Consider the following 13,561-nt stretch of genomic DNA (forward strand, 5'->3'; position numbering starts at 1 on the left):
TAGGATGCGGCCCATTGCCAGAGGTAGCAACCTCAGGAGCTCAGGCTGGTTCACACTCCACTCCATCACTCCAGGGGCTGTGTTCCACATCAAGTTAACACATCTGGGGCTTAATGAGCCCAGTGAATTATTTGTGGGAGACAACTATAAAAAAACCAGGGACGTTCACTGTGGCTGACATTTTAAAAATCAGTTTAAATCTGTTTCCAGAAATTTTATTTACCCTGGACGCTATCGTATTTCTTTAAATGGTGGCCAAGAAATTTTCACAGCCCAAACTCAGCCGTGTCCCTGTATCTTAAGAACTTTCTAGTGTACAACCCCAGCTAATGATTAGAAAGCGGGGGCAGAGGGGGCCCTCTCCTTAACACTCACCAACTAGACCATTTCTAATAGCCAGATACAGAATGTATCATGTGGAAGGAACCACCCACCATCGGAACAATGAATCCATTAAATATCTCAGAGATAACCTTGACTCTAGCCAGCTTCTCTTTGGTTCCCTGAGATGAGAAAAGAGAGCTGTAAACATCTGTCATTTAAGAAGCTCCTTGTAATTCTGGGAGGAGGGAATCACTATGGTGTAAGGGGGTAGAAGCAGTGGGTTTGGAAAGGGTGCCAATAACTCTGCTGCTAGCTTCTCCTGTGACGCCTCCTCTCAGAGTCTCAGAGAAGTTCGCCCCTTCCTGCTTCCTGACCAGGATCAAAGTCCATCTCCTGAGCAGTCCCTCCCCCATGCCATCGCCACCTTCTGTCTCCTGGCTTAATACTGGCAGTTTGCCTAAGTTCCACCTGCAACCACAGGTTTTATGGCAAGCCATTTTCTATAAATAGCCATTCCTGGGACATGTCAATATGTAACACCTTTTAAGCAAATCACATATGCTGTCCTCACTGTGTTTTTTATGGCTCTGGAAAGGACCCTTGGGTTTGCAAAGTTTCCTCAGAGGAAATTCTTCTGAGAGAGACCAGTTAAATGCAGGGGGTATTTGTTCCCCCAGGAGGCCCAGGGGGCAGGGGCCTGAGCAGCTGGGAGGAGGCTTCTTGTTTACAGTGTAAACCTTCCCTGTTCTCCAAGCCCAGGATCTGGGCAAACAGTACAAAGATGAGTCATCGGAAAGGGAGGGAAAAAAAGAGGAAATGAAGAAATAGAGAGGAAGGGAAAGAAATTAATAAGTAGGTAAACCCACAACCATTGAAAATGGGACCTCCGAGAAAGTAAAAGGGCAATTGCTTAGATGGTCACAGTGAATATTTCCAAGTAAAAACTTAAGACTAAAATATGGGAAAAAAAAAAGAATAAAATATGAGTATGGCCTGTGGTGGCACAGTGGATAAGGCATCGACCTCAAATGCTGAGGTTGCCGGTTTGAAACCCTGGGTTTGCCTGGTCAGGACACATATGGGAGTTGATGCTTCCTGCTCTTCCCCCTTCTTTCACTCTCTCTCTCTCTCTCTCCTCTCTAAAAATGAATAAATATATAAATAAATAAAAAAGAATAAAATATGAAATATGTTGGAAGGTGATTTTTTCAATATCTAATAATATTTAACAATTCCTATCTTTTGATGTATCCTCCTTGAGAACCTACCCTCAGGGAGAGTTACATAAGTGTATAAACATAAATATACAAGGATATCCCAAGCGGAATTAATATTGAAAAATGAAATATTAGGCACAACCTGAACTCCTTCCACCAATGAAGTCCCCTGGCTGAGTCTGATGCCTTCATCTCTACCCAAGAGCCTGTCCCTTGTCACGTTTTCAAGGACTGTGCTCCTGCAGTCATCTCTTTAAAAATTACCATTTCCAAAGGCTCTATCCTCTGCTTGGCTTTGAGAAAACTCCATCATGAGAGTTTTCTCTCCCAGATCTTTCTATTGCCACCACTGCCATTATCTCTTTAATACCTGGTGCAATTTTCTGTCCCCACCACTCTCTGGGATGACCTTGTCAAGGTCCCCATTGACCTTCATCTTGCTAGCTCCTATAGCAGTTCTTAGTCCTCACCTCACTTTCTCTGTCAAAGTGCTGGACTGAGTAGATATTTATGAGACACGTTCCTGTTATTTCTAAGGTGGGGGGGGGGCTCCTTCTTCACACTCTCCTGCCCTTTCCTGCTGCCGAGTGTCAAAAGCCCTGGGGGATTAGGGCCCTCTCCTGGTCCTTACCTGTATTGCTTTCACAATCTGTATCTCCAAACCTTTCATTGCCCTGGGAGAACTCAGCCACCCCAACATGTCTCCTTTGATGTCCAACAGGCCGTTCAACCTTAACGTATCTAAACCAGAGCTCACCTTTTCCCCAGGTCTCTTCTCAACACCTAGTCTCCTTCATCTCGCCCATCCTTACTTTAACCCTTTCAGGACTGTTTGTTGCCCCCAGAATAAATTGCAAACCTCTCACCATGGTGCCGAGAGACTTCTCTTACCACCCCCACCCTCACTTCCTCCCACCTCCATTCCAAGCCCATCGGTCTTCTCTGGGCTCCTTAACAGGCCAAGTTCGCTCCCCTCTTCAGTGTTAGCTCCAGCTCTTCCCTCCCCTTGGAATGCCCTTCCCAGGTCATCCTGTGGTCCGAGCTTCTTTTTCTTCTTCTTCTTTTTCTCCTTCTTCTTCTTCCTCTTCTTCTTCTTCTTCTTCTTCTTCTTCTTCTTCTTCTTCTTCTTCTTCTTCTTCTTCTTCCTCCTCTTCTTCTTCTTCTTCTTCTTTTAGAGAGAGAGAGAGAGAGACAATCAGATAGACAGACAGACAGGGATAGACAGGCAGGAAGGGAGAGAAATGAGAAGTATCAACTCATAGTTATGGCACCGTAATTGTTCATTGATTACTTTCTCGTATGTGCCTTGACCAGGGGGTTCCAGCAGAGTGAGTGACCACTTGCTTAGGTTGGTGACTTGGGCTTAAAGCCAGTGATCATGGGGTCATGTCTATGATCTTCTACTCAAGCCGCTGACATTGGGGTTTTGAACCTGGGTCCTCTGCACCCCAGGCTGACGCTCTATCTATTGTGCCACTACCTCATCAGGCTTATTATTATTTTTATATGTTTATTTTATTAATTTTAGAGCAAAGAAGGGAGAGAGCAAGAGAGAGACAGTAATATCAATCTGTTCCTGTATGTGTGCTGACTGAGAACGGAACCAGCAGCCTCTGTTCTGTGGGAACCCCCAAGCCATGAACCGGTACCGCTTTGTGGGCCATTTGGTACTGGTCCGCAGAGAAAGAATAAAAAACTTACATTATTTCCGTTTTATTTATATTTAAGTCTGAACAATGTTTTATTTTTAAAAAATGACCAGATTCTCTCTGTTACATCCGTCTAAGACTCACTCTTGACGCTTGTCTCGGTCACATGATACATTTATCCTTCCCACCCTAAAGGTCGGTCCGTGAAAATATTTTCTGACATTAAACCAGTCTGTGGCCCAGAAAAGGTTGGGGACCACTGCTCTAACCAACCAAGCTAGCTGGCCAGGGCTGAGCTGCTTATTATTTACTTACTTGCTCTTATTCATCTTCTTGAGGAGTTTCACTCACGACCAGCCAAGAATAAAACCTCTCCTATCTCTGCCCCCTTACTGGGTTTATTTTCGTTGTAGTACTTACCACTTATTTATTTACTTGTTTGCTCTTCGTAGCCCCCTTCTGCTGGCAGACATTGATGCAGCAGGCATCACCTTGTTCACCCAGAATGGTGCCTGCTACCTATTTTTCACTGTTCGTATGTTTTTTGAATGAATGAATGAATGAACGGATGCTGGAAACATTTTCAAGATGTATATTTAACTGAAAGAAAAAGCAAGCTTTGAAATGATATATGCAGTCAAGTCCTATTAATATTCATACTAATAAATACCTTAGGATATGTTTATATTTGTATTATATGTAGTATTCAAATGAATGCATAGAAAAATACTTAAGATACATTTTTTGATTGAAATATCATTAACATATAATCTTGTATAAGTTTGTTGATTTGATACATTTATATATTGTAACACGATTACCTACATGGTGTTAGCAACATCTCTATTACATCACATAAGTATTTCCTTTTTTCTTTCTCTTTCATTTTCCTTTTTTTTTTTTTTTTTCAGTTTTTCTGGGATGACAGTTCTGGCTCCCTTTTCAAGAGGCTCTGTTTATTTTATTTCGTTTTATAGTGTGAAGTAGTGTGGAGTCACACTGGGTCATTGTGCTATTGTCTGGGGCCTTGTGGGGTTGTATGTGGAGGGGTGGGACACAGGGGTGGTTGTGGGGGTGTATGGGGTCACATGAGGTCGCATGGGGTCACGATAGGGCAGTTAGTGCCGTATGGGGAGGTGTGAGGTTTCATGTGGTCACTGTGGAGTGGCTGTGGGGTTGTGCAGGCCTTGCGGGTCACAGGAGTGTTAAAAAGAAACAACAGACCCAAGATGAAGTCCACATAATTATTTCTTTATTATGGTGAGAGCATTTAAGGTCTAGTCTCTTACCAACTTGAGATATGTTGCTGTAATCACTATGACACGCATGAAGTCTCCAGGCCTTTTTCATCTTTGAATCACAAGTTTGTAGCCTTTGACCAATACTTCCCTAATTCCTCTACCACCTAGCCCCTGGGGAGCACCATTCTACTGACTGTTTTTATGAATTTGGCTTTTTTAGATTCCACATATAAGTGCTATCATACAGTATTTGTCTTTCTCTGTTTGACTTATCTCACTTAGCATAATGTCCTCAAGTTTCATTTATGTTGTCGCAAATGGCAGGATTTCCTTCTTTCCATGGCTGAATAATAGTCACAATTTCTTTATCCACTTATCCATCACAGATATTAAGATTGTTTCTGTAAGTCCCAAAATTATCAGCTGGGCTGGAGTGGTAATTTTCTGATACCATGTTCTTTGCTTTTGTTACCACACAGAATTTCATTGAACAAAATATTGTGAAGGCACCTGACCAGTGGCGAAGCAGTGGATAGAACATTGACCTGATATGTTGAGGACCCAGGTTCAAAACCCCGAGGTCACCAGCTTGAGTGCTAGCTCACAAACTTAAGCATGGGGTCCCCAACTTAAATGTGGGATCATAGACATGACCCCATAGTTGCTAGCTTGAGCCCAAAAGTTGCTGGCTTGAAGTCCAAGATCAGTGGCTTGAGGAAGGGGTCTGGCTAGCTGGAGGCCCCAGTCAAGCCACATATGAGAAGCAATCAATGAACAACTAAAGGTAAAGCTACTATGAGTTGATGCTTCTCATATCTCTCTCTATACCCCCTTGCTGTCTGTCTGTCTGTTTGTCTGTCTGTCTCTCTCATAAAAGAAAAATTTCCACCAAGGACAACAGGCACAATCTAAGACTGTACTGGGGAAACAAGCTTTGGACAAATTCACTTACATAATATTTAAGGTATTTAAAATATGCTTATATGAACAAAATAGTTTTGATGTGAAAGAAAACACACACATCTTTTGTTAAATAGTTTTCTATAGTCATCATTATTATGAGCTGAATGTGTCCTGTCAAAAGCCATATATTGAAGCCCTAATTCCCAATGCGATGATAGCGATTAGATCATGAGGATGAAGCTCTCATGATAGAATTAGTGTTGTTACAAGAAGAGACACAGTTCCCTCTCTCTCTTTCTCTCTCTCTCTCTCTCTCTCTCTCTTCCATGAGGTCACAGTGAGAAGATGGCCATCTATGAACCAGAAATCAAGCCTTCACAAGGACAAAAATCGGCCAGCACCTTGATCCTAGACTTCCCAGCTTCTATAACTGTGAGAAATAAATGTGTCATTTAAGCCGTTCAGTCTACGATACTCTGTTATGACAGCTTGAGCAGACTGAGGCAATCATGTTGAATAAGATTTGTACAGGCTTTTTCTATTCTGTGGCAGAATTAAATAAAACACAATTTAAGAGTGCATATTTGGCAATAAATCTATGCTTATGATCTGGCAGCAATGTAGGCATTCTAACTCTAGCATAGCAGCTACCGTCATTGGAGGGGACATCCCTGAGTGTGTGACTAATGCCTGCCTGTCTAGCTGCACATGCTCCTCAGCTTCTCAGAGCCCCATTGCTTCCTTCTCCCTGGAGAATGGGGGTAGTAACAGGATCTGTAGGGTTGCTGTGTGAGGACTAACGGGTGTTACAGGGAAAGCACACAGCATGTCACCTGTCCCTTTCTCCTCCTGCTTAGGAGGCCAGGCTGGGACTTGCTAGAGCAGCTGGGATGGAAGAGGAGGTCTCCACCAGACACTGGGGACAATGCGATGACACATCATTTCTTGTCCTGAGTCAGAGGGAGTTCAAAGTGTCATAGCTTGAGCACTTAAAGGGGTGACCTTATGTAAAATCAAAGACAGGTGAGATGTGACTATATCAATTAAAAGTAAAACTGGGATATTATTCACCTTAGGGATTTGCAATGAGGTATCAATCAGATAAGACATGAACAATTTGGTCAGACATGGTGTAGACCTCAAAACGGTGGTTCCCTTATGAGCTTGCTCCTCCTACAAAACCTCCTGCGGAGACACAATGAATGGAGGAGTCATCCTGAAGGTTCTTTCTCTGTCACAGAGGAGGCACCTCCCAGCACCTCACCTCAGCCCAGGGAGGAGGCCTCCTGAATGGTCCCCACATTCTTCCATCAGCTCAGAGCCCTGGAGCTGTATGTAGACCCCAAAGATTTTGCTCCTGACCAAATGTCCTCAGAGGAGCAAAACTGTTCACAGGGGAAATTTCTCCTGCAAGATGAGTGTTAGTTGCGAAATCCCATAGCTTATGGTGTTTGTCCGTCATAAAGATCTTCACAAAATACCTAATACATATTTCATTCGGGTGGGGACGCCTGTGGGAGAAGTAGCAGATGGTCCTCCACCCATTGTGTCCGCAGTATATAGGAGGAGAAAGCAGTCCGTGGGGAAATGAGGTGAAGCCAGGGTGGCCCCCTGATAAATCTGGAGCAGGGCTCCGTAGTCAGGCAGAGGAACTGCTGAGGGAGGGACGTGGAAGACCTGGTAAGACAAACCTAGGAGGCAAGCACTCCAAGGAAAGCTCGTGTTACATCACCTCTCTGGTTTCCAGCAGGGAATCTAATCCTGTCGAACTATGTGAAGAGCAAAGCAAGAACATTATGGGACCTAAGTACCTCGATCACGTTTGAATGTAGAACTGCGATGTGGGACGAGTAGACACAGGGGCGTCGGGTTGGCGTTGGAATTGGGGCCGTTATTCTCAAAGCCATAAATGTGGATGGATCGGAGAAGGTGAGCCACAGAGGAGAGTGAAGCTTGAATGCAGCCAGGTAAGTAGAGAAGGCCTCGTTTGCGCTGCATGCAGGGGAAGTAGTTTCCCTTGTTCCGACCCCTCTTACCTCTAGGATAGGATATTTTTCCAAATTCCCAGCAAAAATGGGACAGCCCATTTACAGGGACAGGAGCCCTGGGGCTTCTGGGGGCTCAGTTTCTCTCCCTGGTCTGAGGTTCACTCTCCTGTTTCCCTGAGTGACAGACAAGGTTTCAGGCTCCAGGTCAAAGGCAGATTTTCATCTGTATTTACATCTATTCCATGCACTTTAGAACCTCTATGTGCAATCTGAACATTCCAGAAATGGTCAGGGCAGCAGTGATTCATTCAGGTTGTTCTCCAAAGGCCAAAGGTCAAAGGCCATCCAGTGAGCTTGGCACCTGACCAGCAGCCCCAGCAAGGCAGTTCTTTGTTTCCTCTCTCTCCCTCTCCCTCTCTCCCTTCTCTCTCTCTCTCTCTCTCTCTCTCTCTCTCTCTCTCCTTTCCATTCCTCTCTCCTTCAAAAATATTCTCATCCCAACTTTAAGAGCTAGAGCCCAGCCTGAGAGAAGTCAGTCACCTTGCTTTAGCAGTGACATAAGGCCTCCAGCATCTAGGACCTCATCACCTAAGTGTCTTATTTGTAGCGCCTCCTAAATTAAAAAAAAAAAATCAAAAGTGCTCAAAAAAAAAAAAAAAAAAAAAAAAAAGATGGAGACTGTGATCCCTTTGTTCTCACTAACAGACTGGAAGTTTTGCTTCTCCTATTCCCTTCCAGGCGTAGGTCCTTCCTCCCCACTGCCTTCTTCCTGCTCTCTCCTTCCCTTCCTTTCTTCCAGCTTCCTTTTCCTGAGGTCCACAGATGCTGAACCTCAAATGCCGGGGTTTCCTCCAGGTTTCTCCACCCCCCCTCCCCCCCCCCCCGATGGACACAAACAGCATCATCATTCTTACCAGAGAAAAGGCTGCTTTAAGGGCTGGCAAAAGCAAGCAATAAAAACAGGACGCGTTTAGATGACACGGCAAGCTCATTCCTGGGAGGCTTGCTGCTATGTCCCTCTGAACTCTAGGCCAAGAGAGATGTTCTCTCCACTTTTCTAGGAGGAAATGTTGGGGCTATTGGCTTGGGAAGAAGTCACAGCCACAGTAGTTGTTACTGCCTGAATTCCTACAGGAAGGCTTAACCTCAAAACTATACAAATCCAAAGCAAGCTTCAGCATCAGTCTATACTTTCATGAAGTCATAATAAATAGGATAAAGTAAATTTACCTCAATGGTCAATAATGGATTAGGTCAACTCTATTACCCACAAAACAATTCCAAATAAGTGAAGGTGCTAATTGACCACACCTGTGGGTACAGCAGTCCCCACTGGTCTTTGTTCTGACACATATACTTTTGTACTTTAAAAATATTTTATTGAATTTTAGAAAGGGAAGAAGAGAGAGAGAGAAACATTGATTTGTTGTTCCACTTATTCATGCTGTCATTGGTTGATTCTTGTATGTGCCCTGACTGGGTATTGAACCTGCATCCTCAGCATGTTGGAACAATGCTCTAACCACCTAACCCATCCAGCCAGGGCCTTTGTTTAACTCTCTGTAATGACTGATAGATGCCAACTAGGTACCAAATTTTTCTCAAAGGTGATCAGTTAGATGGTAGAATAAATATCAGTTAAATGGTAGAATAAATACAGCTGCTGGCTTCACGACAGTGCACAAAATAAATTTATGCCTGCTTTTTGTATATCAGACGTCTCACCACAATTGGTAATAACCACGCCTCAAATGAAACACACCCGTTCCTCTCAAGTGGCAGTATTGCTTCTGGGTACACAGCCGAAAGGAGGAGGTGGCTGTTCAGCCTTAGAACTGGGGTTCTGATTCACAAAGTGCCAGACCTGCGAAGACTCAGCACCCTTGTTTGTTAAACAGGCACATATGGTGGACAGAATGGCGACTCCTCACAGATGTCTACATTCTTATCCCGGAACCTGGGGATATATAACATAAGGATTTAAAAGCACAGGGTGAAAGACAGAATGTATTGAGCTGGGCAGTTCATATAATGGAATGCCCACAACAAGCATGGGAGGTGGGTATCCTAAACTCAGAGAAGTAATCTGACCACCATCACATAGCTCGATAGATATTAAATCCAGATTTCAATCCCTGTCTGTCCTAATTAAAAGCCCATGACATGTCTAGCAACCCCTTTAGACTTTGTAATAGAAAAGAGAGTGAAATTTCTATCTTTTTTTTTTTTTTTTGTATTTTTCCGAAGCTGGAAACTGGGAAAGACAGTCAGACAGACTCCCGCATGCGCCCGACCAGGATCCACCCGGCACGCCCACCAGGGGCTACGCTCTACCCACCAGGGGGCGATACTCTGCCCCTCCGGGGCGTCGCTCTGCGGCGACCAGAGCCACTCTAGCGCCTGGGGCAGAAGCCAAGGAGCCATCCCCAGCGCCCGGGCCATCTTTGCTCCAATGGAGCCTTGGCTGCGGGAGGGGAAGAGAGAGACAGAGAGGAAGAGAGAGACAGAGAGGAAGGAGAGGGGGGGTGGAGAAGCAAATGGGCGCTTCTCCTATGTGCCCTGGCCGGGAATCGCACCCGGGTCCCCCGCATGCCAGGCCGACGCAATACCGCTGAGCCAACCAGCCAGGGCCGAAATTTCTATCTTGAAACACTTGTTTGACTTAAGAAAACATTTTATATATACCTTTATTATCAGATAATCATTCTATGTGAACTTTTGTCCCAAGTTCATGGTACGGTGATATGGTAACTGCCACTTTGCCAGTTCTGCAGGGCAAGTAACAGCGCTAGTGGTAATAGCAATAATAATAGTTTATTTATTATATTCGAATGCACTGTTACAGCTTACAAAGCTCTTTTAAAATACAGCTCTTGATCCTTTCGGGAGTTTCCTGAAAGGCAAGACTTACTATTTCCTTCTGCCGGTAAGAACTCTGAGGACTACAGGCTGCCTCACCCAAGGCACGTGTCTAAGTGACAGAGCAGATGGCCATCTCCACGTTCAGAGTTTCAGCCCATGTCCATTAACATCGGTCTTTGAGAGTGTCCTTCCCATCATAGCCTGAAAAGTGATTTGCAAACTTCTTCCTGTACAGGAACTCGGCTGTGGTCAGCTGGCAAGTAATGTTTAAGCAGATGAGTCCGGAAACTGTGTGCTGAGCTCAGGAGTTATTTTGAGGTCAAAAGCCAGGTCTTAAGTTGCATAGGAGACTTCTGCAGACGGTTTAGGGGTTGCTTCCGTGAGGTTTAGTGCACAGCTTTGCTGAGGGTCATTGTGTTTTAGGTCTGCTCACAGCTCTGTATTTTGTGTACTGGTTGTGTACTGGCAAATATGTAGACTTATGATAGGCTCTCACATTTATATTTTTAGTTACAGTGGTGTAAAAAACAAAACAAACCACATTTCTCTTTGAAGTTCTTTTGAACACAGTAGTTTCTCTTCTCTCTCCAAGTTTGGTGGCCTGCGATCACTTGTTTCCAGGAATTTTTCTTTACACAATATAAATCCATTCCTGCAGCCCAGAGATAATTCCACTTCCTCTGGAATTATTTATCAGTCTCCTGTCCCCCACTCTCCTCCCCTGAGGACATGCATAATTAGGCAAATGAATCCACTTAGTATCCCTGACTTCATGGGAGTTCAGGTGTTTTCTAAAATGTGCATACATTGTACAGAGAACCCTTAATTTTGCATTTACTTTAAGAGTTATTGTATGGTCCCAAGATGTTTCTTGTGTATTATAAATCTCTATGTCTTTTGTGTTTTATAAAATAATTTATTTTTATTTTGATTGATTTTAGGGGGAAAGGAAGGGGGAGAGAAAGAAAGAGAGAGACAGAGAAAGAAGGGAACATTGATTTGTTTTCCACTCATTTATGCATTCAGTGGTTGACTCTTGTGTGTGCTCTGACCAGGAATCAAACCTGCAACTTTGGTGTATTAGGACAACACTCCAACCAACTTAGCTCACCAGGTAGGGCTCAAGTTTTTTGTTTTTAACCCCACTATTTTTAAATTCAAAACTCACTGAATTTTGTGCTTGGTTTTCTTTTGAAAAAACGCTCATATTTTTAGTCTCCTCCTGCCCTTCTACTTACATGCTGAGCATTCATGAATACGAAGGATCTAATTTCTGAGCATTTTTATTGCCAGAAATTTTGGATGAATTGATGCTTACAATAGTAGAGTGAGACAAATGATTTCCTACTACACATACACACACGTTTCAGCCTGTCAGAATGATAATACACAATTAGTGGGGTGTTTTATAAGCAAGCTGCTGTACTTCGTTCATTCTAAGACAGGCATTTTTTTCACATTTTACCATTTCTGAAGTTGAGATACATCTCACAATCAGTGTGGTCAGAAAGCATTCATTAACAGTGCTTTTCCTTTCTTGGCAGTCTGATATAAAAGAATGCTGCATCATCAGTAGGGTAGTCTCTTAGCTTTGCATAAGTACAATACGAACAAAGACAGTTCTATGTGTTGGGCAGATTATCTTATGTAATCCTCCAAGCAGCCCCCTGACATAGGCACAATTATTCTCCACATTTCACACAAGAAGGAAATAGATGAAGGAACCTGCTTCCACTGCTATCAGCTACACTGTCCGTGGTCTGTGGCATGCTGATAACAACTAGCTGGGGAGTCAGGGGAGGGGTAACGGGGGCGAGGGAGGCTTTGGTTTGTAACAGTTGCTAATTTCTATGGTGTAAATGATCTCAGTGTGGCCAGCTGCAAGGTACTGACATGAAGTCACTGAACACAGGATCGGGAAGATAGGCACCAGCACGTGAAACATCAATACTAGTTAGACATCATCTGTGGAAAACACAGCACAGCCTAGGACCCCACTCAGAAGACCCCGTTGGCTTCTTTTCCCTACCTTGAACCATGCCCAAAGCCCATCAACCTAATCCTGACCCAGTTATGAGTGATACTTCACACTTGTTCTTTCCAGTCATGTGAACCTAGAATCCCCTTTTTTTCTTATGCTAGCTTGAATTGGGAGTCTATCACTTACAATCAAGAGTACTGATGACTACAGCAGAAACTTACAAGATGTGCTAAGCAGTATTGTTCAAACCTTGAAAGTCACGTGTAGTCACAAGTGAAGGGTTTTAATCACATGAGGTTTTGTGGTCAGTGTATTAGACTTTCTCTGGTTGGTCCTGAGTTAGAAGTGGGGATGGAAGATGGAGAAGCTGCCGTCATGGACCACGTCCTGATTGTGTGCGCAGTTTGCTGTGGAGGTTTCGTCTGGCTTCTTTAACTGGTTGTGGTTCAGGGTATATTGTCATATGTCGTCTGACTATTATCCATTTCTATAGTCAGTCTCTCAGGCCCGTCTTTTTGTCATTCTCTCACTTATGAGAAGTCAACCAACTCAGGGAATGCTTGAGACCTAGATTTTTTACCTCTTGGGGACTGTCTAGCTGTCTCCATAGACAAGTATACTGAGAGATCTTCTCGACTTTTTGCTGTGTAATCATGATGACCATCCAGCAAGAGTGTGACTCAGACAACGCACCTAAAATTCTGGAGAGAATACAGTGCACCAACATCATGACCACTATGACAAAAACGAGAATAATTGATATTACCTATAAGGTGCTTCAAAACCAGGAACCTCAATTGCCTGACCCAGGATAAGAAAATAAATCCCATAGGCCTTGAGGATTGATCTTAGAAAGTCAAGTAGCTTTATTCCTTTAGGTGAGGCACAGTCTGTTTATCTAGCCTACTTTCTTGACCCAACTATAGAAGAAGTATTATCAACGATATAAACGCCCCCATGATTAGACAACGAGAAAGCTAGAGCCATGCTATCGTTTGTGTATTCCTGCTCGTGCCAAAGAGTTGTATCTGATCTGTATCCCATCACGGGCAGAGTGGTAGTGTTAATGACTTCTACTTATGGTTCTTTTCATTTGTATCATTTCTACCATTGAAAACATTGCTCTGGGTGTTCACCTAAGCAATGAGTTGGTAGTTCCCTGAGAGAGAGTGCCTGAATAACTGAGTGTGACTATGTTTCAGAGCTAGTGTCTGAGTTCAAATTTCCAACCAAAGTGATTTATAGGGTAGGAGGGTCTCTGGTTCAGACAAATTTTGGAACACTGTTCCTAAAGTGGGTGACTTGCTACTGTACTTCCCTGAGGCAAACAGTATCAGGCATCTTCCCCACAGTGTTTTGATTCTAAATCTGGCCATTGCAAGGGCACTGGGCTGGT

The sequence above is a fragment of the Saccopteryx leptura genome, chromosome 3, assembly GCF_036850995.1.
Source record: "Saccopteryx leptura isolate mSacLep1 chromosome 3, mSacLep1_pri_phased_curated, whole genome shotgun sequence".
Taxonomy (NCBI): Eukaryota; Metazoa; Chordata; class Mammalia; order Chiroptera; family Emballonuridae; genus Saccopteryx; species Saccopteryx leptura.